Below are 22,681 nucleotides of genomic sequence, written 5' to 3' on the forward strand. Positions count from 1 at the left end.
TAAGCACCAGTTGGGTGAAGGTTAACCAAATGAGTGCAGAGGCTACTATAAAATGCCTTGTGGAGATCCCGAGTTGGGCTCTCTTCTGCATTCTGGGAAAGAAAGAAGGATGGGTTCATGGGAAAGTCCTGGGCATTGCTTTGCTACTTCCTGGCTGTGTGACTATGTGCAAACTGCTTGCTCTCTCTGGACCCCAGCTTCCACGGCTATAAAATGAGAGTAATGCTCACTTCAGAGGGCAGAATCAAGGAGAGTGCTTAGCAAAGCTGCTCAGCAGATGGTCTCTAGCTGTTTCAAGAGGGGTGTTCTGAGTTTTTGATTTCTGCTTGTTAAAAGCCAAGGTGCACTGCTGTCATGAATTAGGAGGAAAAGAACCTCCCTTGGCTGCCCGTTACCTTGAGTTGTTACTAAAACTTTTTCCACAACAGAAGGCAGGCTAAGGTTATGGGGGGAAATCAAGGGTCCCCAACCTCTGGGGCTGACGCCTGATAAAATGAGGTAGAGCTGATGTAATAATAATAGAAATAAAGTACGCAGTAAATGTAATGTGCTGGAAGCATCCCCAAACCATCCCCTCTATTCCTGGTCCTTAGAAAAACTGTCTTCTATGAAACCTGTCCCAGGTGCCAAAATGCTTGGGGGCTGCTGGGGACTAGGAATGCAGAGACGGGTCCTTCTCTGTTTCAATCCCCCTGCCCTCTTTTTGTGATATTCCTCAATCTTGAGGAGGAATGGGTACAGAACAAGAAAGGAAATAAAGTTTTAAACACAGAGGTTAATCATAAACTCAGCAGAGGAATTTGGATTTGGTTCCATTTCCATTCCAATTTGTTCCAACCCTTCCAGGGAATGGGGCAACCACCACTCACTACTTCCTGCTGAAATGGGGTGTTGTCCCTGTTGTTGGGTTGCTAACTCCTCTTTTGTGACCCTGTGAACTGTAGCCTACCAGCCTCCCTCTATGCATGGGATTTCCCCAACAAGAATACTGGAGTGGGTTGCTTTTTCCTTCTCCAGGTTATCTTCCTGACCCAGGGATTGAACCTGTGTCTCCTGCATTGGCAAGTGGATTCTTGACCCACTGAGCCACAGGGAAGCCCAGCCTAACTTGGGGAATGCACACAGAGTTGGAAATAATCTCAATTTCCAAGCTTAGCATCAGTATTTTGTATTATGAAAACATTGCCTCTCTCTGATTACTTTGTCATAGCACCTGGACAAAGTTTTGAACATTAGTAGACATTACAATGAGGATAACAATCAAAATGCATCTGTGTATTATTTTCTGAATGTGTCTTTTCCACCCTGGACATTGGGGTCAAAAATATGGTTTGGGGGCTTCCCTGGGTGGGCTCAGTGGTAAAGAATCCACCTGTCTATTCAGGATCATGGGTTCGATCCCTGGTCTGGGAAGATCCCACATGCCGCGGAGCAGCTAAGCGCATGTACAACTATTAAGCTTGTGCTCTAAAGCCTGGGAGCTGCAAGTACTGAGCCCCCAAGTCCTAGAGCCGAAGCTCCAATACAAGTGACGCTCGTGCACCGCAACTAGAGGAAAGCCCACACAGCAAAGAAGACCCAGCCCAGCCAAAAATAAACAAAATTATTGTTTTTTAAAATAATATATGTGTGAAGGAATGTCCCTTGTGGTGCAGCAGTTAAGATTCTGTGCTTCCACTGCAGAGGGCTCAGGTTCTATTCCTGGTTGGGGAACTAAGATCCCACATGCCCAGTGGTTCAGCCAAAAGGTTTTTTAACATACGAAAAGTAAAAATAATAATAATAAAATGAAATATGGTTTGCAACAAAACAATAGCTTTCCATAATGTTATTTAAATGTCTTACCCAGTTCAGCAGTATGATCTGAAAGTTATCAAGTGTTTCTAATATAATTTAATAGACCAAATAATCCAATTTACTTTACTATTTTTCCTGAGATGCCTCGGGGGGCCTTAGGAATACTCAAACTTAGCTAGAGAAAGAAACGTACAATCTGTTATCAGAAAAAGCCCCATATTCCAGGAAATTTTTGTTCTTTTAACAGGGAGAAAGAAAACCAAATTCCAGGGAATTTCCTGGCTGACCGGTGTTAGGACTCTGTGCTTGCACTGCTGAGGATGCAGGTTCAATCCGTGGTCCTGAAACTAAGATCCCACAAGCTGCTCGGCAGAGCAGGAAGAAAAAAATTCCCATCTTCTACCAGTTTACTATTAGTAACAAAGTTGCTTTACCTAATTAAATCCATTCTAATTTTAATCACTCCTGACAACACACAAAAGCCTTCTCTTAGAGTTCCCTTTTCTCACAAATCTTGTACCACTTTTTGTAACCATATGATCTGTCTCTTATTTTCCCCATCCAGAAACAGCTCTTGAACAAAATTTTCACCACTTTTCCTCAACAAAAACATCTCCATTCTGTATACCTTTTATCACCTACAATGCATATAGTTGCTTTACACTCTGAAATGCTTTCCTTGTCCTGCTAGTAGCTTTCATTACATATTTACAATTTTTAACCCTTAAAAGCCTTAACAAAACCAAGAAACAAGTAATTGAATTGTTATACCAGCATTTTCTGATTGAAAAACTTAACATATTCCATAATCTCCAAAAACTTGAATTTTTCTCATAGCACCCTTTCTCTTTAATGTGGAACAAGAGAGTGTGTTTAATAAACCCCAAACATCTTTTGAAGCTCTACCAATTAACCTAAGACTGAAGTCTCAGGCAAAGTGGGCTTTGTTTGTATTTTAAGGACATGATAAGAGCTCACTTCAAGCTTTCTCCTAGGCACATTTTTGTCCTCTCAGGATTAGAATTCTGAAAACAGTATTTTATCAGCCCAGCTTTCTCTGCTACAAAAATTGTCTTCCACATCAGACACACATCACAACCAATTTACAAAATGCCAGAATAGCATAGTTCATACTCAAAAGAGAAGTTCGCATGCATAGTGGTGGACCTCGAGGTGTCTTGGCGCTTGTCAGCTCTCCTCAGAGGTGTCTTTTCGTCCCACCAAGGAAAAGCGTAGTATGGCCATCAGGGCTGAGCAGGGGAGAAAAAGAGAGGATCCCCCAAACAAATGGTTTCCACTGGGAACATCCTCTCAAACCTCCTCCTGGGGCCAGTGGCTCCTCACAGCGTTCTCAGCACATCATGAAGGTGATGCCTTGGCTCAGGAACGACTCCCTCCCTGGAGCCCGATGTTGCAAGGACACAGCCTCACAATGTGTGCCAACATCTGTTAGCGGGACTTCCCCAGCGGTTCAGCGTCTAAGACTGCATTCCCAATCCAGGGGCCCCGTGTTTGATCCCTGGTCAGGGAACTAGATCTCACGTGCTGCAACTATAAAGATCCCACATGTGGCAATGAAGATCCTGAGTGCTGCAACTAAGACTCAGTGAAGCCAAAAAAAGTGAGTAGGCACGCCAAGACAGGGCAAGGTCTCCAAAATACAATGCACCTTAGAATACAGATATATAATAAGTAAATAAGTAAGTAAAGTCACTCAGTTGTGTTCGACTCTTTGCGACCCCATGGACCATAGTCCACCAGGATTCTTTGTCCATGGTATTCTCCAGGCAAGATACTGGAGTGGGTTGCCATTTCCTTCTCCAGGGGATCTTCCCAACCCAGGGACAGAACCAGCATCCCCTGCATTGCGGGTAGACACTTCAACCTCTCAGCCACCAGGGATGCCCACAGATACATAGACATGGGTTCAATATCTTTCAAAAGTATAAATTTTGGAATCCAATAAAATAAGATTAAAGAAAGAAAAAAAAATCTGTTTGTAGGTCCAGGTGCTCCCAGCTTAAAAGCCAGCAAATAAGCAAGAAACACCTGGAGTAACAGGCAAACTTGGCCTTGGAGTACAGAATGAAGCAGGGCAGAGGCTAATAGAGTTTTGCCAAGAGAGCACACTGGTCATAGCAAACACCCTCGTCCAATAGACAAGAGAAGACTCTACACATGGACATCAGCAGATGGTCAACACCGAAATCCGATTGACTATATTCTTTGCAGCCAAAGATGGAGAGGCTCTATACAGTCAGCAAAAACAAGACCTGGAGCTGACTGTGGCTCAGATCATGAACTCCTTATTACCAAATTCAGACTTAAATTGAAGAAAGTGGGGACAACCACTACACCATTCAGGTCTGACCTAAATCAAATCCATTATGATTATACAGTGCAAGTGAGAAATAGATCTAGTCCCTCTAGAGTGCCCGATGAACTATGGACGGCGCTTTGTGACATTGTACAGGAGACAAGGAGCAAGACCATTCCCAAGAAAAAGAAGTGCAAAAAAGCAAAACAGCTGTCTGAGGGGGGCTTACAAATAGCTGTGAAAAGAAGGGAAGTGAAAAGCAAAGGAGAAAAGGAAAGATATACCCATTTGAATGTGGAGTTCCAAAGAATAGCAAGGAGATAAAAAGCATTCTTCAGTGATCAATGCAAAGGAACAGAGGAAAACAATAGAATGGGAAAGACTAGAGATCTCTTCAAGAAAATTAGAGATACCAAGAGAACATTTCGTGCAAATATGGGCTCAATAAAGGACAGAAATGGTATGGACCTAACAGAAGCAGAAGATATTAAGAAGAGGTGGAAAGAAAACACAGAAGAACTATACAAAAAAGATCTTCACGACCCAGATAATCACAATGGTGTGATCACTCACCTAGAGATACACATCCTGGAATGTGAAGTCAAGTGGGCCTTAGGAAGTATCACTACAAACAAAGCTAGTGGAGGTAATGGAATTCCAGTTGAGCTATTTCAAATCCTAAAAGATAATGCTGTGAAAGTGCTGCACTCAATATGTCAGCAAATTTGGAAAACTTAGCAGTGGCCACAGGACTGGAAAAGATCAGTTTTCACTCCCATCCCAAAGAAAGGCAATGCCGAAGAATGCTCAAAGTACCACACAATTGCACTCATCTCACACGCTAGCAAAGTAATGCTCAAAATTCTCCAAGCCAGGCTGCAGTAATACATGAACCGTGAACTTCCAGATGTTCAAGCTGGTTTTAGAAAAGACAAAGGAACCAGAGATCAAATTACCAACATCTGTTGGATCATTGAAAAAGCAAGAGAGTTCAGAAAAACATCTATTTTCTGCTTTATTGACTATGCCACAGCCTTTGACTGTGTGGATCACAATAAACTGTGGAAAATTCTGAAAGAGATGGGAATACCAGACCACCTCACCTGCCTCTTGAGAACTCTGTATGCAGGTCAGGAAGCAACAGTGAGAACTGGACGTGGAACAAAAGGCTGGCTCCAAACAGGAAAAAGAGTATGTCAAGGCTGTATACTGTCACCCTGCTTATTTAACTTCTATGCAGAGTACATCATGAGAAACGCTGGGCTGGAGGAAGCAAAAGCTGGAATCAAGACTGCCAGGAGAAATATCAATAACCTCAGATGTGCAGATGACACCACCCTTATGGCAGAAAGAGCCTCTTGATGAAAGTGAAAGAGGAGAGTGAAAAAGTTGGTTTAAAGTTCAATATTCAGAAAACTAAGATCATGGCATCTGGTCCCATCACTTCATGGCAAATAGATGGGGAAACAGTGCAAACAGTGGCTGACTTTATTTTGGGGGCTCCAAAATCACTGCAGATGGTGACTGCAGCCATGAAATTAAAAGACTTTTACTCTTTGGAAGGAAAGTTATGACCAACCTAGACAGCATATTAAAAAGCAGAGACATTACTTTGCCAACAAAGGTCGGTCTAGTCAAGGCTATGGTTTTTCCAGTGGTCATGTATGGATGTGAGAGTTGGACTGTAAAGAAAGCTGAGCACAGAAGAATTGATGGTTTTGAACTGTGGTGTTGCAGAAGACTCTGTGGTATTGCAATCCCTTGGACTGCAAGGAGATCCAACCAGTCCACCCTAAAGGAGATCAGTCCTGGGTGTTCATTGGAAGGACTGATGTTAAAGCTGAAACTCCAATACTTTGGCCACCTGATGTGAAGAGCTAACTCACTGGAAAAGACTGTGATGCTGGGAAAGATTGAGGGCAGGAGGAGAAGGGGACGACAGAGGATGAGATGGTTGGATGGCATCACTGACACAATGGACATGGGTTTGGGTGGACTCCGGGAGTTGGTGATGGACAGGGAGGCCTGGTGTGCTGCAGTCCATGGGGTTACAAAGAGTCAGATACCACTGAGTGACTGAACTGAACTGAACTGAAACAAGCAAGGCTGATGGAAAGGAAAATTAGCTTTATTTTGGATGCATGCAACCTGGAGAGTAGGGCGGACTCCTCTCCGAAAGCCAACTCCCGCTCAGCGCCACACAATCCTCGGACAAAAGCTTTCATAGGCTCCTTGCAGAAACAGCACGGTCAGCTCTAACAGTCATCTTGAAATTGGTCACAGGTGGACTGTGACCAGCGGCATGTCCAGCAGCATCTTGATTGTCTTAAGTAGAGTCAGTCTTCAATTCCAGAGTCGGTTTGTCCCCATTTCTTTGGTGCCAGTTCTCAGAATTGTGGTAGCTTATATCATGCCTACAGTCTGGTTCTCATGTAGTTAACTTCTTCCACCTAGTCGGGGTTTCAGGCTCCACCACATAGCTCACAGGATATGGTTCAGAATATTATCTATTGCCCTTGAGGAGAAACTGAATGTCCTTGACTTTGCTTAATGACTAATCTACTATTAGTCATTAAAGTTCAACACCATTCAGAAAACTAAGATCATGGCATCCAGTCCCATCACTTCATGGCAAATTATTTAGTCTTGTTGGACTGTTTTCCTTTATTTCTGCATTCTCTCACTTGTCTGATTACACTTATTCTTTGGCTAAAGTTTTTCCACAGACCAAAGGCAGGAGGAAGACATGGGGGCCAAGGACCACACAGTTCTGCTCCACTTCAAAACCTTCCTTTCGGGGAAAAGGCCTCCCCGAAAGGCTGCCCCTTTGTCTGGAGTCTGAGTTTTCCAGGCCCCCCTCTCTTGGAGAAGGAAATAGGTGTTTTCTTCCTTTCTGCCCTTCACTAAGAACAGTGTGAAAATCGCTGAGAAATCCAACAGTGGCTGGGAATTCCCTGGCGGTCCAATGGTTAGGACTCGTTGCTTTCACTGCTGTGGCCTGAGTTGGATCCCTGGTCGGGAAACTAAGACCTTGCAAGCTGTGTGGCATGACAAGAAAAGAAAGAGAAACGAACAGTGGCTTTGTGGATCAGGAATCCGAGGTCACTAGCAGCCCCCATTTGGCCTGCCAGTTCCTCAGACACCATCGAAGCGGAAGTGGAGTGGCTGTGGCTAGCTTGATATTTCTCATGTGATAATTGTTCTGGCCACTTGAAGTCAGAACCTTTTCTAGAACTCTCAGTATGGGTTGTCTTTATCTATCATTTATCTATCTATCTATCTATCTATCTATCTATCTATCTATCTGTGACTCTAGTCCAGGCCAGGCTGATCAGGACAATAGTGGGCAGGATTCTAGGAGGAAATGACAAGCTTTGGTTCACGGATTCATTCAGTAAAATTCATCCAGTTAAGTTCAAGTCCTCTGGGCCAGAAACAACTGTGAACTGTGGGATTGAGGCCAGAATTCGGGAGAGAAAGTCTGCTTTCCTTGGTATAGTCTTTTGTATTTTGGGGAATTTCAACTATGTTTCAGTTCAGTTCAGTCGCCCAGTGGTGTCCAACTCTTTGCGACCCCATGAATCGCAGCACGCCAGGCCTCCCTGTCCATCGCCAACTCTCGGAGTTTAATCAAACTCATGTCCATTGAGTCGGTGATGCTATCCAACCATCTCATCCTCTGTCATCCCCTTCTCCTGCCTTCAATCTTTCCCAGCATCAGGGTCTTTTCCAATGAGTCAGTTCTTCGCATCAGTATTGGATGCAAAAGTATTGGAGTTTCAGCTTCAGTATCAGTCCTTCCAATGAATATTCAGGACTGATTTCCTTTAGGATAGACTGGTTGGATCTCCTTGCAGTCCAAGGGACTCTCAAGAGTCTTCTTCAATACCACAGTTCAAAAGTCAACTATGTTTAGCTGTTCAAAAAAAATTTTGTAAAGAAAGAACAGGGAGGCTACTATGAATAGCCACTAGGAGAATGGTCTCAGGACCCCCACCCATCAAAGGCAGGGGCCTTAAATATGACAGGTGAGTTTTTGGAGCCCAGAAAGCCCTGGTGGCTGGCTTTCCTTCATAGGCCATCCAGAATTCCCTTTTCTGGGAAGGGAAAGGACATTTCAGGACTTCCCTGCTGGTCCAGTAGCTAAGACTCCATGCTGCTAATGCAGGGGCCTGAGTTTCATCCCTGGTCAGGGAACTAGATCCCCCATGCTGCAACTAATCAGCCAAATACATAAATTATTAAATATTTTTTTAAAAGAAAGAAAGGGGGATTTTTTTTTCTTTTTTTTTTTTTTTTTTGCCACACCATACAGTATGCAAGATCTTAGTTCCTCAACCAGAGACTGAACCCATACCCCCTGCAAGAGAAGATCGGAGTCCTAATCACGGGACCGCCCGGGAATTCTTAAGGGATTTCTTCATTATGATCCAAAATAGACATGAGTTTAGGGTGTTGCTTGGCTGGACTTTCTCACCTTCAGAATCCCACTCTGTTGGAGAAAGCCCTTAATTGGGGGAGCGGCCCTGACCCGACCTGCAGAGCTAGTGTCTCTCTTTTTAGAGAGTGATCCCACTGAATTAAAATTCAATTAATCCTACTTTAAGGACAAGAAAGACTATTTGTGAAAAATCATTAAACAGCACATAAAATCCTTTGAGGAAGGGGGAATACTAGAAGTTCAGCCTGGCTTTTGTTAAGATACTTTGGGCCCAACGAGTTAACTTTTTTGAGGAATTTTAACAAGACAGTGGTCAAAGTGGAATTTGTCCATGTCGTTTATTTAAGGTTTTACAAGGCCCTGCAAAGAGTCCTCCCCTGAGTGTGGACAAGAAGAGAGTTTAGTAACAACGTGGTGAGACCTATGAGGAAACCAAGCAACTGGCCTTGATGCTCCAAAAATGTCAGGTCTTGGGAATTCCCTGGCAGGCCAGTGGTTTGGACTCTGGGCTTCCACAGCAGGGAGCATGGGTTCCATCCCTGGTCAGGGAACTATGAGTCCCCCATGCCTCGTGGGGCAGCCGAAAAAAATATAAAGTCAGGTCCTAAAAGACACAGGAGGGCTGAGGGTCTGCCCTGATTAAAGAGGACTGTCCTACTGTATAGCACGGGAAACCCTGCTCGGTGTTATCTGCCAGCCTGGGTGGCAGGAGGGTTTGGAAGAGAATGGATTCATGTATATGTATGACTGATCCTTTTGCTGTCCACCTGTAACCATCACAACATTGTTAATCAGCTATTTTCCAATATAAAATAAAAAGTTAAAAAATAAAAATATTTTAAAAGTGTGTATTTTACTGCTGAAAGAAATAGAGACACACATACAAAAAAATAAAATAAAAGAGGATTGGAGAGACAGGACCTCGGGCTGCGGCCTGTGGTTCTGGACTGGACCCTAGGAAGGGAAAAACAGACTCGCCCGGAAAGGAGCTGATTGAGGCAACTGGTGAAATGTGAATACAGTCTGTGGATGAGATAGTAGTCTTGTAGCAATGCTAAATTTCCTGATTTAGACACTGTACTTTGGTTACATAAGATAATGTTTGTATTCTTAGGAAAGGCACAGGAAGTGATTAAGAACAGAGGAGGTCATCGTACTCCCTCCCAAATGGTTCGCAAAAACAATTTTTAATCTATAGCTACAGGTATTTTATTTTACATCTATCTGTATTTTTTACATAGCTACACATTTAACATATATACATGCACAATACATATATGTTATGTGCTATCTACATATTATATGTATATAATAATACACGTGTATGGGACTTCTCTTGTGGTCCAGTGGCTAGGACTCTATACTTTCAATGCAGGGGCCCCAGGTTTGATCCCTGGTCAGGGAACTTGGATCCCTAGCTGAAAATGAATTAACTAAAATACTTATAATACACAAGTATATATGGAGAGAGAGAGAGAGTGTGACCATGAATACGGGGAAAAGGTTAATCTTTAGGGATCCTGGGTGAAGGATAGATGGGAATTCTTTGTATTGTCATTGTAATTTTTCTCTCCATCTAAAATGATTTTGAAATACAAAGTTAGAAAAAATAAAAATCAGTAAAACGAATAAATTAAGAAGAGATAAAAGCTAGGAAAGGGGACTTCCCTGGTGGTCCAGGGGCTAAGACTCTGTGCTCGCAATGCAGGGGGCCCAGGTTCCGTCCCTAGTCAGGGAACTAGACCTCACATGCCTCAGCTAGGAGTTTGCATGCCCCTACTAAGACAGCCCACATGCTACAATGAAGATCGAGGACCCTAAGTGTGACAATTAAGACTGGGCACAGGCAAAAAAAAAAAAAAAAAAGCTAAGAAAGAGAGTAAGAGGCAGGAAGGAACGAAGGGACAAAGAAGGAAGAAAAGTTTAAGACACTAAAGAAACAGATGGTGTTCATGTCTGATGACACATTTATTGGTTTCCTTCTGCCCTAAAATAGGTACCAACAAACTGCACAAGAATTAGGAATCCCCCTAAGAGAGATTTGTAAGCTGACTGGGAAGACCAAAGTCACCTGCCTGCAATCACTGAAAATGCATGGCCATCCATGTGCCTAGAGTTCAACCAAGAGTCCCTGAAGGCCACTGGGGCCCAGACCCCAGCTGATGACTTAGCTCCGCCTCCCAGGAGCTGGCAGCTGCATACCGGAGACAGACGTGTAAAGTGCCTACAATGTAATTTGCCAGGAAACAGGACAGAAGCAGGAATGTGGAAGGAAACCTGCCAGAAATGTCTTACTCCCCAGGTGGAACACTTGAAGGAGGTTTTGAAGGCTGAGTAGGAGTTTTCCAGCAAAGGGACATTGTGAGCCAAGCACAGAGGTGGAAGACAGGATGCAATACTGAGCGATTTGTCAGCAAGTGGTTTTTCATTGAGCCAAGGCCACAGGCTGGGGGCTGGACAGGTGAGCCACTGGTGACAGGCTTACAGGAGGTCACGGGTTCCGAGCTGGGGTTGAAAGCGGGTGAGGGGGGTTGCCTTGGATGCACAGATATCACATTTTGCACACAGACAGAGGGAATGTCAGGTGCAAAAGTGCAGAGGTCGGGAATGAGCAAATCCCAAGGTGAAGGTCTGGTAAACACCTTGGAGCCTGGGAGTCTGCCCCAGGTGGGGCTGGGCTGCTTTGTTGCTCCCCTGAGCCTGCACATGCACACTTGAATCTTCAACCTAGATTGCTATAGTCAAGGGCAAGGCGGCGAAACAAATGACTTTACCTATTTATAACAGAGACAATTGAATGGAGAGGTTTGGCTGGACAGGAGATAGAACCCAGAGGTCAGGCAGAGCCACAGCCTCCAACCTTTTTGGCACCAAGCGCCGGTTTTATGGAAGATGATTGTTCCACATACCCAGAACTGGCAGGCTGGTTTGAGGTTGATTCAAGAGCACTGCATTCACTGTGCACTTAATTTCTAATCTAATGTCCCAACTAGTAGGACAGGAGGTACCGGTCTGCTGCCCTGAGCTACAGACGGAAGCCAATGCCACTTCAGCTGGCTGGAAGGCCAAAGGAGGGGATGGACTTACTGAACCCAAGGGTCCCCTGCTGGAAGCTGGAATCACAGCAGGCCTGGAGATGGAACCAGGGAGAGATGCAACCATGGCTGGAGACTAGGGCTGCTACCCAAGGCAGAGAGAGAAGGGGAGAAAGCCCCGGACTTTCTCTTCTGTTAGCTCTCTAGTCAACTGTGTGTGTATGCTGTGCCCAGCCGTGTCCCACTCTTTTCGACTCATGGACTATCACCTGCAGACTCCTCTGTCCATGGGGTTTTCCAGTAGAGAATACTAGAGTGGGTTGCCATGCCCTTCTCCAGGGGGTCTTCCTGACCAGGGATTGAGCCTGCGTTTCTCGTGTCTTCTGCATTGGCAGGTGGGTTCTTTACCCTTAGAGCCATCTGGGAAGTGTGTGTTAGTTGCTCAGTGTGTCAGACTCTGCGACCCCATGGACTGAAACCCACCAGGCTCCTCTGTTCATGGGATTTCTCAGGCAAGTATACTGGAGTGGGTTGCCATTTCCTCTCCATGGGACCCTCCCAACCCAGGAAATGAACCCCGGTCTCCTGCACTGCAGGCAGATTCTTTACCATCTAAGTCACAAGGGAAGCCCCCTCTAATCAACTACTGGCCTCCTTTTGGCCAAACCCAGCCAGAATCTGACTCAGGAACCTGGGAGCAGGATCTGAAGTTACCAGCCCTCTGAGACACAGAACACAGCTGGACAGAGAGCAGATCTGAGGGCATATAGGACCAGAAGCAGCCGAGCCAGGACATCTCCGGGAATTGCTTTCTGTCCTACACATAGGTTGCACAGTCCTTTTAGTAACATGATCAAGCCAAACTCACTCAACAAGCCAAATTCCCCAACATTCTGTAACCGGGGAAATGTATCCAAGTACTCAGGCCAAAAAACTTTGGAGTCATCCCCTTCCTCACCTCTTGACTGCTATCTTTTCTCATCCAAGCCATCAGCACATCTTACTAACTCAGCTTTCAAACTGTAGTGTATTTCATTACCTTGAGTAGGCACATTTTCCCATACGGTAATCATGGTATATTCGTGTTATCCATTGCCTGCCTTATAAACCATTCCAAAACGTAGTTGCATAAACAATCACCATTTTACTATGCTCCCAGATTGTGTGGGTCTGGAATTGAGACAAGGCACAGAAGAGGTGCTGGCTGGTGTCAGCTTCACAGTGCCTGAAATCTCAGCTGGGAAGATTTGAACAGCTGGGGTGACTCTATGGGTTTGAGACTAGAATCATCTAGAGATGACTTCACACACGTATCTAACTTCATAGCTGGGAAGCCATGCATAGTTGGGGCTCCCTGGAAATCTATTCATCCATCATAATCTATCTATTAATCTATCATCTCTCTACCTGCCCATCTCTCCATCCATCATTATAAATGTTCAGAACCTCTCCACACGGCCCCTTTATTATGGTAACTCAGGGTTTTCAAGATGAGCGCCCCATGGAGCAAAGTCTTGTTACAACGTTGTGTCCTAACACAACCTAAAACTATTAGGTGTTCAGCAAAGTGATTTACATATATATATTCTTTTTCAGACTTTTCCATTATAGGTTATTACAAGATACTGAGGGGGGCTTCCCTTGTAGCTCATTGGTAAAGAATCTGCCTGTAGTGCAGGAGACCCGGGTTCAATCCCTGTGTTGGGAAGATGCCCTGGAGAAGGAAATGGCAACCCACTCCAGTATTCTTGCCTGGAAAATCTCATGGACAGAGTAGCCTGGTGGTATGCAGTCCATGGGGTTGCAAAGAGTCGGGCACGACTGAGCAACTAACACTTACAAGATATTGAATATAAATCTCTGTACTATACAGTAGGACCTTGCTGTTTATCTGTTTTATTATTCTTAGTTTTGGCCACGAGGCATGTGGGATCTTAGTTCCCCAACCAGGGACCGAACTCACACTTTTTGCATTGGAAGCATGGAGTCTCAACCACTGGACTGCCAGGGAATTCTCCTTATTTATTTTACATAAAGTTGTACATGTCTGTCAATACCAAATTCCCAATTTACTAGCATGTATTTTATCCCAATTTTATAGAAAAGGGAAACAAGGTGTAGAGAAAGATTTTTACATACAGTAAAAAATTCACAATCCCTAAAAGAATAAATTGACATGGTCCTAGGTTCTTCACCTTTTACTACTGAATTCAAGCTCTGGTCTTTGGGTGTCTGACCTTGACGTTCTAGTTTGTGCAACGTCTTCAGAGAATTCTGTGCACTGGCCACTGTGATGGAACCATTGGGCCAGAAGCACTCTAGGTTTAGTAGTAGTGATTCTGCCAAAGTGGATGTTGTAACATGAATATGTAAATGTCAAAAATTAGCAGAGGTCTTGGTCCATATATCAGCAGACAATTTTGTCAGCTTTGTCAGTATATTTTGCAGCCTTAACATCCTCAGTGACAAGTTTCTTCTGATGTGTTCTAATTCTAGGGTTTTAACCCTTTGTATCTTTAATGTTAAGACTTGTCCGCTAGAGGTCTTTATTCTTTAAAACTCCTTTTGAGGAACTTCTCTGGTGGTCCAGTGGCTAAGACTCCGTGCTCCCAAGGCAGGGGGCCTGGGTTCCATCGCTGGTCAGGGAACTAGATTCAATAAGCTGTAACTAAGACCCGGCGCAGCCAAATGAAAAAAATATATATTTTTTAAAGTGATTAAAATGGTACATTAGAAGAAAAACTCCTTTTGTTTTCTGTAGTACTATCTGTGGTTAACAAAAAAGATTCTTCCTCTGCTTCAATATTTGATAGTTGACATCTAAAGGGAATTCTCCGTATATAAAACCCATACTCTCTGAAGATTATGGAAAATGGCATCTTTCAGATTTCTAGAAGTTTAAGTGTTATGTAACAAAGCAGGAACCCCTGTTTCTCTTATGGACCTCATTTCAATATTACCATTTACAGTCTGACAGAATGTATAATGTAAGATTTCTCTTGTTCTGTAGTTTATTTACAGATAAATATAATACAGATTTTTTTGAATCACGTGATTTAAACCTTTTCTTCCTTGCTATGATTCACACTTATGTAGGAGAGCACTTACGATCGAATTAAACTTTGGTTTGATTGCATCTGCACTACATTACATTTTGTAAATGCAGTTCTGATTTTTAAAAAATATTTATTTACTTATTTGGTTGCATTGGGTCTTACTTGCCGCACTTGGGATCTTGGATCTTCACTGCGGCATGTGGGATCTTTAGCTGCGGCGTGTGAACTGTTACTTGCAGCATGTGGGATCTAGCTCCTGACTGGGGATTGAACCTGAGCCCCCTGCATGGCGAGTACAGACTGTCGGCCACTGGGCCACCAAGGAAGTCCTGATTTTGGACTGGACTGAAATAAGCCATGTCTTAATGCAGGTGATAAGCATTTAAAACTTTAGCCATTAGGTTCTCTTTTTTTGGCTCTGTATATCAAACGCACTAGTTCTTTGGTGCATGATTGAATAGCTCCCTTGAGTGGCTTGACAATGACATTTTGGGAAACGTTCCCAGCGGTAATGTTGTCTACAGTAGTTCTCATGGGATGCTAGACTTTTCAACACCACTCTTCCAATAAATTTTGTTATGAAAACTTAAAAAAAAGCTGATAAACTGAGCTTCATTAAAATGTAAAATCAATTCAAAAGAGAATGAAAACACAGACTGGGAGAAAAATCTTAGCAAAGCATATATCTGATAAAGGATTCATAGCCAAAATGCATAAAGAGCTCTCAATTAATAAGGAAGCAAAAAACCCAATTTTTAAAAAGCAAAAGCTGTAAACAGACACGGCACCAAAGAAGATCTATGATTTTTAAATAAAACACATGGAAAAAGGCTCAATATCATTAGCCATCAGGGAAACGCAAATTAAAACCACAGTGAGCTACCACCATTCACCTATAAGAATGGCTAAAATGAAATAAAACACATAACTGACTGTATAAAGTTTGGTGAGGATGTGGACAAGACTGAACTCATATTCTGTGGGCAGAAATGTAAAATGGTACAAGCACTATTTAAGACCACTCTGTGGTTCCCTGAAAAATTAATACACACCTGCCATGTGATCCAGCCATTCCACAAACATGTATTTTCCCAAGAGAAAATATATACTAGTCCAGAGAAAGATTTGTGTATGAATATTTATAGCAATCTTATTTGTAATCGCCAAAGCTTGAAAACAAACCCAAATGACCCAGAAACCAAAATGAGCAAGCAAACTGGTAAGTCAGCAAATTGCAGAGCATCCATACCATGGAATACTACCCAGCAATAGTATTACTGAGAAGAAAGGGAGTACTTATCCACACATTGTTATGAATTATCACAAAGTAATTATGTTCATAAATCGGAAGACTGGGAATGATACATACATACTACTATATATATAATAGATAGCTGATAAGGACTTACTGTATAGTACAGGGAACTCTACTCAATACTCTGTAGTGACCTATATGGGAAAAGAATCTCAAAAAGAGTGGATATATGTACATGTATAATGCAATCACTTTTCTGTACCCCTGAAACTAACACAATATTGTAAATCAACTATACTCCAATAAAAATTAAAAACAAATAGCAAAGTAATAACGCTGAGTTAAAGAAGCCAGAGCTCCATACCCCCAAGAAAAGTACAAATCGTACAAAAGACTATGTATTATAGGTTCCATGTACATAAAACTCTACAAAATGCAAACCAATCTATAGCTATAGAAAGCAACAGGTGGTAGCCTGGGGAGAGGTTACATGATGGGTTTATCAAAGGGTTCAAGAAAACTTTGGGGAGTGAGATATATTTGTTCTCTTGGTGTGATGATATCCATATATCCAAACTTACCAAACTGTGTATACTTTTAAAAGTGTGTAGTTAATTTACTGTATGTCAAGTATACCTCAATTAAACTGTTTTATTTATTTTTTGGTCATGCAGCTTGTGGGATCTTAGTTCCCTGACCAGGGAGAGAGGCTGGGCCCTCAGCAGTGAAAGGGTTCGACCCCCTGGAGTTCCAGGGAATTCCCTAAAGCTGTTTGAAAAAAAAAAAAAAGCTGTGTAAAGCTGTTTTGAAAGAAAGAAAGAGAGAGAGGAAGGAAAGGAGGAAGAAAGAAAGAAAGCAGGGAAGGGAAGGAGGCAGGGGGAGAGGAAGGAAGGAAGAAACTTAGGGATGTTAATCTGGCAGAAAAGCTGGGGCAGGAGGGGAAGGCAGTGTCCATTTGTCTCCTGCTGTGTAACAAATGACCCCCAAATTTAGTGGCTTACAACAACCACCATGTTATTATATTTCACAATTTTGTGAATCTGGAATTCAGATCGGCTCAGTGGAGAGAAGCCCAGTGGCACCAACCGGGTGGTATTCAGACTGGGATGGTCTAGGCGTCCAAGATGGCTTCCGCCACATGCCTGGCGCCTGGCGGGCACGGCAGGGAGGCTGGGCTCAAGCGGCCCCCTCTCTCTGTCCATGCTGATTCAGGGACCCTCCATGTGGACTCTTCCCCCTTGACTTCCTGCACCCCGAGCCACTGTGGAGACCAAGGTGGAAGCTGTCAGTTCTTTTAGAGACTGGGCCAGGAATAGGCAGAGCATCCCTTCTGCCACACTCTGTACTGGCTGAAGCAGCCAGGCGCCAGCCCAGACTCTAGGGGAGGGGCAGCAGACCCCACCTCTCAGGGAAAGCCTTGAGTTGGAGCAGTCAGGCCAGGCTGAAGACTTACTGGGTCCTAAGCAGGTGAGTTGGGTATCTATGGGTAGTGGGAAGTGCTTGTGTGGAAGACTTACAGAAAGGGAGATTTGAGACAGGGCAGAGAGGTCCCTCACGACTGAGCGTCTTCACTTTCACTTTTCACTTTCATGCATTGGAGAAGGCAATGGCAACCCGCTCCAGTGTTCTTGCCTGGAGAATCCCAGGGACGGCAGAGCCTGGTGGGCTGCCGTCTATGGGGTCGCACAGAGTCGGCCACGACTGAAGCGACTTAGCAGCAGCAGCAGCAGAGAGGTCCTTAGGCTTCCCTGGTGGCTCAGTGGTAAAGAATGTGCCTGCCAACACGAGGAGACTTGGATTGGATCTCCGGGTCGGGAAGATCCCCTGGAGAAGGAAATGGCACCCCACTACAGCATCCTTGCCTGGGAAATCCCATGGACAGAGGAGCCTGGCCGGCTTACAGTCCGTGGGGTTGTAAAAGAATGGGACATGACTTAGTCACTTAACAGAGAGGTCCTTGGCCGTTAGGATGAGCAGTCTGACTTCTTTAGGTTAAAGGGAGCCCTTTCAGCTACAAAATTGGAGCCTCTGGAATAAGAGGCCAGTCAGGCTTAACAGTATGTATTGATTTATGTATCTTTTGATTTTCTGCTATATTTATTTAAAAGACAACTTTATATATAGTTTTTGCCCCCTGACTATGAAAGACACACATTTCATTTCATAAAACATAAGGTGAGACCTTAGCTTAAACCTGGTGGGCCACACGCAGCTACTGCGGGGTCTTGAGCTGCGAGTGACAGGAGGCAAGACCACATCTCTCTATTATGGAGGGGAAGAAGGACATGATTGGTTATCTGAAATGCTGAGATCCAGGGGAGGGTTGTGAATAGGCAATGACAAATTTAAGGGGTAGGCAGGCAGTTTGTAAACCCCTCCACTGAATAAACATAATGCAAACAAAAAGGTAATATTTAACTGTCTGCTTGAGCACTTACATGTATTCGGTATTATACTAAGCATTGTACGTTTAGCAGCTCATTTAACACTGATGGGCCAGGGTTAACTACTTGGCCCAGTCCTGCTATAAGCCTGAGTAATCAGAGGCACAGAGCGATTAAGTAACTTGCCCAAGATCACACAGAGTGTTAAGCTAGGAGAGAAGCCTGACTGAGCTCTGGAGTACTTTTAACCATTCAAGCTGGATATTGACTTTTCAAGCTTCTTTACTGTAGTCTATAAAGGTCTAGGTGACTAGAGCTTATATATTCTCTGACTTGTTGCTATTCTGGACTCTGGGCTGTTAAAAGCAGCTGATACGTGCTAAGCCACTTCAGTCACATCTGACTCTTTGTGACCCTATGGACTCATAGCCCACCAGGCTTCTCAGTCCGTGGGGATCCTCCAGGTAAGAATACTGGAGTGGGTTGCCATGCTCTCCTCATTATAATGACTCCAAGGCCAGAGTCAGGGCAGAGTAAAGAGTTGGCCAGGTGTGTTGAACTCCATTCCCCTTCAACTGGCAGGATACAGACAAGGATTCAAGGCTAGTCTCTTTGGCTGGTAATACTTCCCCTGCCCCCAGTGGTTTAAGAGTTATTATGATATAAAATTTTTTTTAATATTCAAAAGAAGATTCTAGTGATTCATGCATTTTAAAATTATGTGAATGTGCCCTGAGGATGATGGTGAAAGATGCAATTTTACATCAAAACAAGCTGGTACATCAAATATTTAATGAAAGGATCAGATGCAAAAAACAGATGCAGTCGCTCTGATGGATGGAAATGTGGAACCCCAAGCCCAGGCCTGAGAGCAGCAGGGGCCAGTGTCCTCTTTGAAAAGAAAATATGGTTACAGATGAATTCGAGAAAGAATGCAAATTTACTGCCTACATAATTTTAGGGCTTTTTTTTTTTTTTAAAGAAGTAGTTCCTTATTAAAATACAAATGATTGATTTTCAGGTTTCAGAAAGATGTTTACGTATTCCCTTTCTAATTTAGGCAAAACTGGACGGCTGCTTGTTCTTCTCTTGCTAAGAAAGGGTGTTTATTAGCTAGGATGGCAATGAAAAATTTAATACTAGTTTATAGCAGGGGACTGTCTTTGACCTTTCATCTGGATATACAGCTCCCATTCCTCTCATGGGTAAGCTACAGCCTTATTAAAATCTCTTCCTAATTTGGTCTTCATCACTACACCATATTTAAAAAATCATAACTGTATTTCTCTACAATTGCGATTGAATGAGTTGCTTTAAAATTTTCCCTCTTTCCCAAGGTATGGTGAATTAAGTCTTAGTGGAAACTAGAAAAGTGCTAATTTAACAATTTACACTGCAGCCCTGCTTCCTGGCAATGTCCTGCCAATTCAGGAAAGGAAAGAAAGGGAAGCTACTTCATGAAGAGAAATCAACATCTTTTCCCTCCTTCTCTTTTTGCCTTATTCTGAGCAATTGTCCCTAGGAAACTAACCCATCCCCTAATGTGGAGTTTGATTCCTCTTTCTGGAGTTCCAGTCTTCCTGCCCCTCAGAGATGTCTCAGCTGACTTTCCATCGCTGCCTTCCACTTGCAAGATATTTAGTCATAGGACCAGAAGAGCTGCTAATTCTCCCCTCCCCCTCTCTGGTCATCTTTTTTTTAAACCTTTTTAGATGCTGGTGGGTGGGGCCAACCCAGAGGGAGACAGCAGGTCTGGCCCATCCCTTTTCTGACCCTCTGGGGCCATCTTCCTTCTGGCAATTCTCTTCCCCCATCTGTTTTCCTCTGGTTTTTGTTTAAAAAAAAAAAAAAAAGAAATTAAAAACAATCAAAGAAAGGAAAAGAAACAAAAACCACAGAATACATCCACACCTCTGCTGAAGCAATGCCAGTGTGGTACAAAATTCATGCGCGAGCATGTACATGCTTATTCACAGGTCTCAAACTGTGGAAGAAACTTGTGTTGGCATGAAAAACTCCTAATATGTATTAAATTTTCATATTGGAGTGTAGCTGATACACAATGTTATTTCTAATATTCAAAGCATAAAATGTTTACATCTCATTCATTGGTCAAAGAAAGAAATCTGTTCCCCCCAACCCACCCCATTTTATTGAGATATAACTGATGTGTTCTGGGTTTATTCCATAATAATTTTTGCACTCCTCCCACATTTGGGTGAATGTTGACTCAGTTCAGATTTTCTCCAGGTGCCAAGGAGACAGCAGCAGCAGACTAGGTCCGCTGGCTTGTCCTGGAATTCTTCCCATCTCAGGGCAGCACCAGGCCCCATGATGGCTTTGTCCCACTAGGGTGGTGTTTCTGCAGCATGAGGCCTTCAGCATGTTGAGTTCCCTGCAAATCTCTGTGAAATCTGGTGAGCTGCAAATGTGTATGTAGTTTTTTCTTTATTATTTCACATTTATGATGATGCATGGTTGTTTAGCTTGGGCAACAAGTTATTTTTTGAACTTACAGTCAGTGTAATTTTGCACAGATCTAGAAGTTTTGACAAATGTACACACAAATACCCCTTCGACTTCATTTCCCCAGAAGGTTCTCTCCTACCCCCTTTCCCAGTCACTAAAGCTTAGTTATGCCTGTTCTAGAATTTTCCGTATATGGAATCACACAGTATGAACTTTGTGTTTGGTTCCTTTCTTCTAACATGATGTTTTTGAGATTCATCCAGGTTGTTCGTAGAAGTGGGACCCAAGCTGTCACTCACAGCTTGATGCTGTTAAGACTGGGGCAATCGGCCCACCCGATGGTCTCCACACTATATACCCTCTAAATCCTGCTATTTGGCCCTCTCCACTCTACTAAGTCAGTCTCTCTCCAGGGCCCAGCGAGTTTCTCTCCCAGAACCGCCCAGGCAGCCTCGGGCAGCACCCAGATGGCCGCGGGGCCATCACCAGGGACCTCCCCCGAACAGCTGCCCTCTGCCCCCTATCTCCACCCCCCTAGTAAAACGCCAAAAGAAACTGGTCAAAATTCAGATTCGTTTAATTCCAAACTGCGTGATGTTTTGCTGTTCATCACAGATATGCAGAGTCCTTAAGAAAACGTAAAAAAAAAAAAAGAAACCGGTGGCTGGGGCGGGGGTGGGGGTGAGGGGGTGAGATCTCACGGGCAGTGGATATCAGCCCCAGCAGAACCAGGATTCAGAATGAAATCTTTTCTTTTCTTTTTAAAATAAACGGAAGAGTCGCTCTCCACTCTGTGCTCAGAGGGTTTCAAAGGTCGTCACACTGAAGCCCGGGGGCGTTCATCTCCCCAGCGGCCAGGAGAAGGGAGGAGGTTGGAAGGAGGAGGGAGGGAGCACACAAAAGCGAGCCGTGCAGAGAGGGCTAATGTTTCCTGTTTGCCTGGAACCCCCTCCTCTGTGTCCCCTCCCCCAGCCCCCTCCCAGCACTCGGGCGGAAGTGAGTTTGCTCCTTTGGAGATTAAAAGGATTCCGAATTCCGATCAGTCCCAATAACCAACGTACTGAAAGGAGGAGGAGGAGGAAGAAGAGGCGGCAAAGCTGAGAAAGGGGGAACGCGCGCGCGTGCACGCACACAGCCCGAACTGCGGAGTTGTTCAAAGCCCCAGGCGGTCAGGGCGCACCGCGCGAGCCAAGCCCGGCAGGCGCAACGCTGCCGGGGCCACCCGAGTCTCTCGGCGACTCGTTTCAGAAAGAAGATGACGCGGGCGCGGGCCGGCGGCGTTGACCACGCGGCTCCTGATCTCACCGCGCTGGGCCGTTGCCGGTTCCACTGATTCCGGCGCGCCTCGGTGGAGGTTCCGTCCCCGCGGCTCAGGATCGGAGGGGGGGACCAAGGCGAGGGCGAAATGGCCCGATGACAAAGGAAATGTGATCCCCCTTCGCTGCCAAGGTTTCAGAGAGGACGGACGCGAGGAGGAGGAGGAGGGGCGCGGGGCGCGCGCAGAGCTCGGATAGCATTGCACGACGGCTCGCGCGGAGCGGGTAGCGGGTACATCTAATATCTTCCTGCCGATGAATAATTCACGACGGCCCTCGGGGACCTGCGGCCCTGCGCAGCGGCGCGGCTAAACCGGAGGAGAAGGAGCGCGTGGGAGGCGCCCAGGCCCTGCAAGGCCGGGGCAAGAGGGCCCGGGGCCGCGTGGGGTGCGCGTGCGTGTTAAGCGCCGGCAGCGCGGCGGGGCTCGGCGGGCGCGCGGGAGACTCGAGGCGCGTGGGGCGCGCGTGCGTACTACCCGCGTGCGGCCGCGGCGGGCCCCACTAGCTGCAGCTGCGGCGGGGCTCACCGCCCTTGCAGAGAGGCCGCGCCCGGCCGTGCGCAAGCCCGGAGCGCCGCACGCCGGGCCACCCAGGAGCCCCAGGCCGCCGCG

Source organism: Ovis aries, chromosome 19 (assembly GCF_016772045.2).
Source record: "Ovis aries strain OAR_USU_Benz2616 breed Rambouillet chromosome 19, ARS-UI_Ramb_v3.0, whole genome shotgun sequence".
Classification (NCBI taxonomy): Eukaryota; Metazoa; Chordata; class Mammalia; order Artiodactyla; family Bovidae; genus Ovis; species Ovis aries.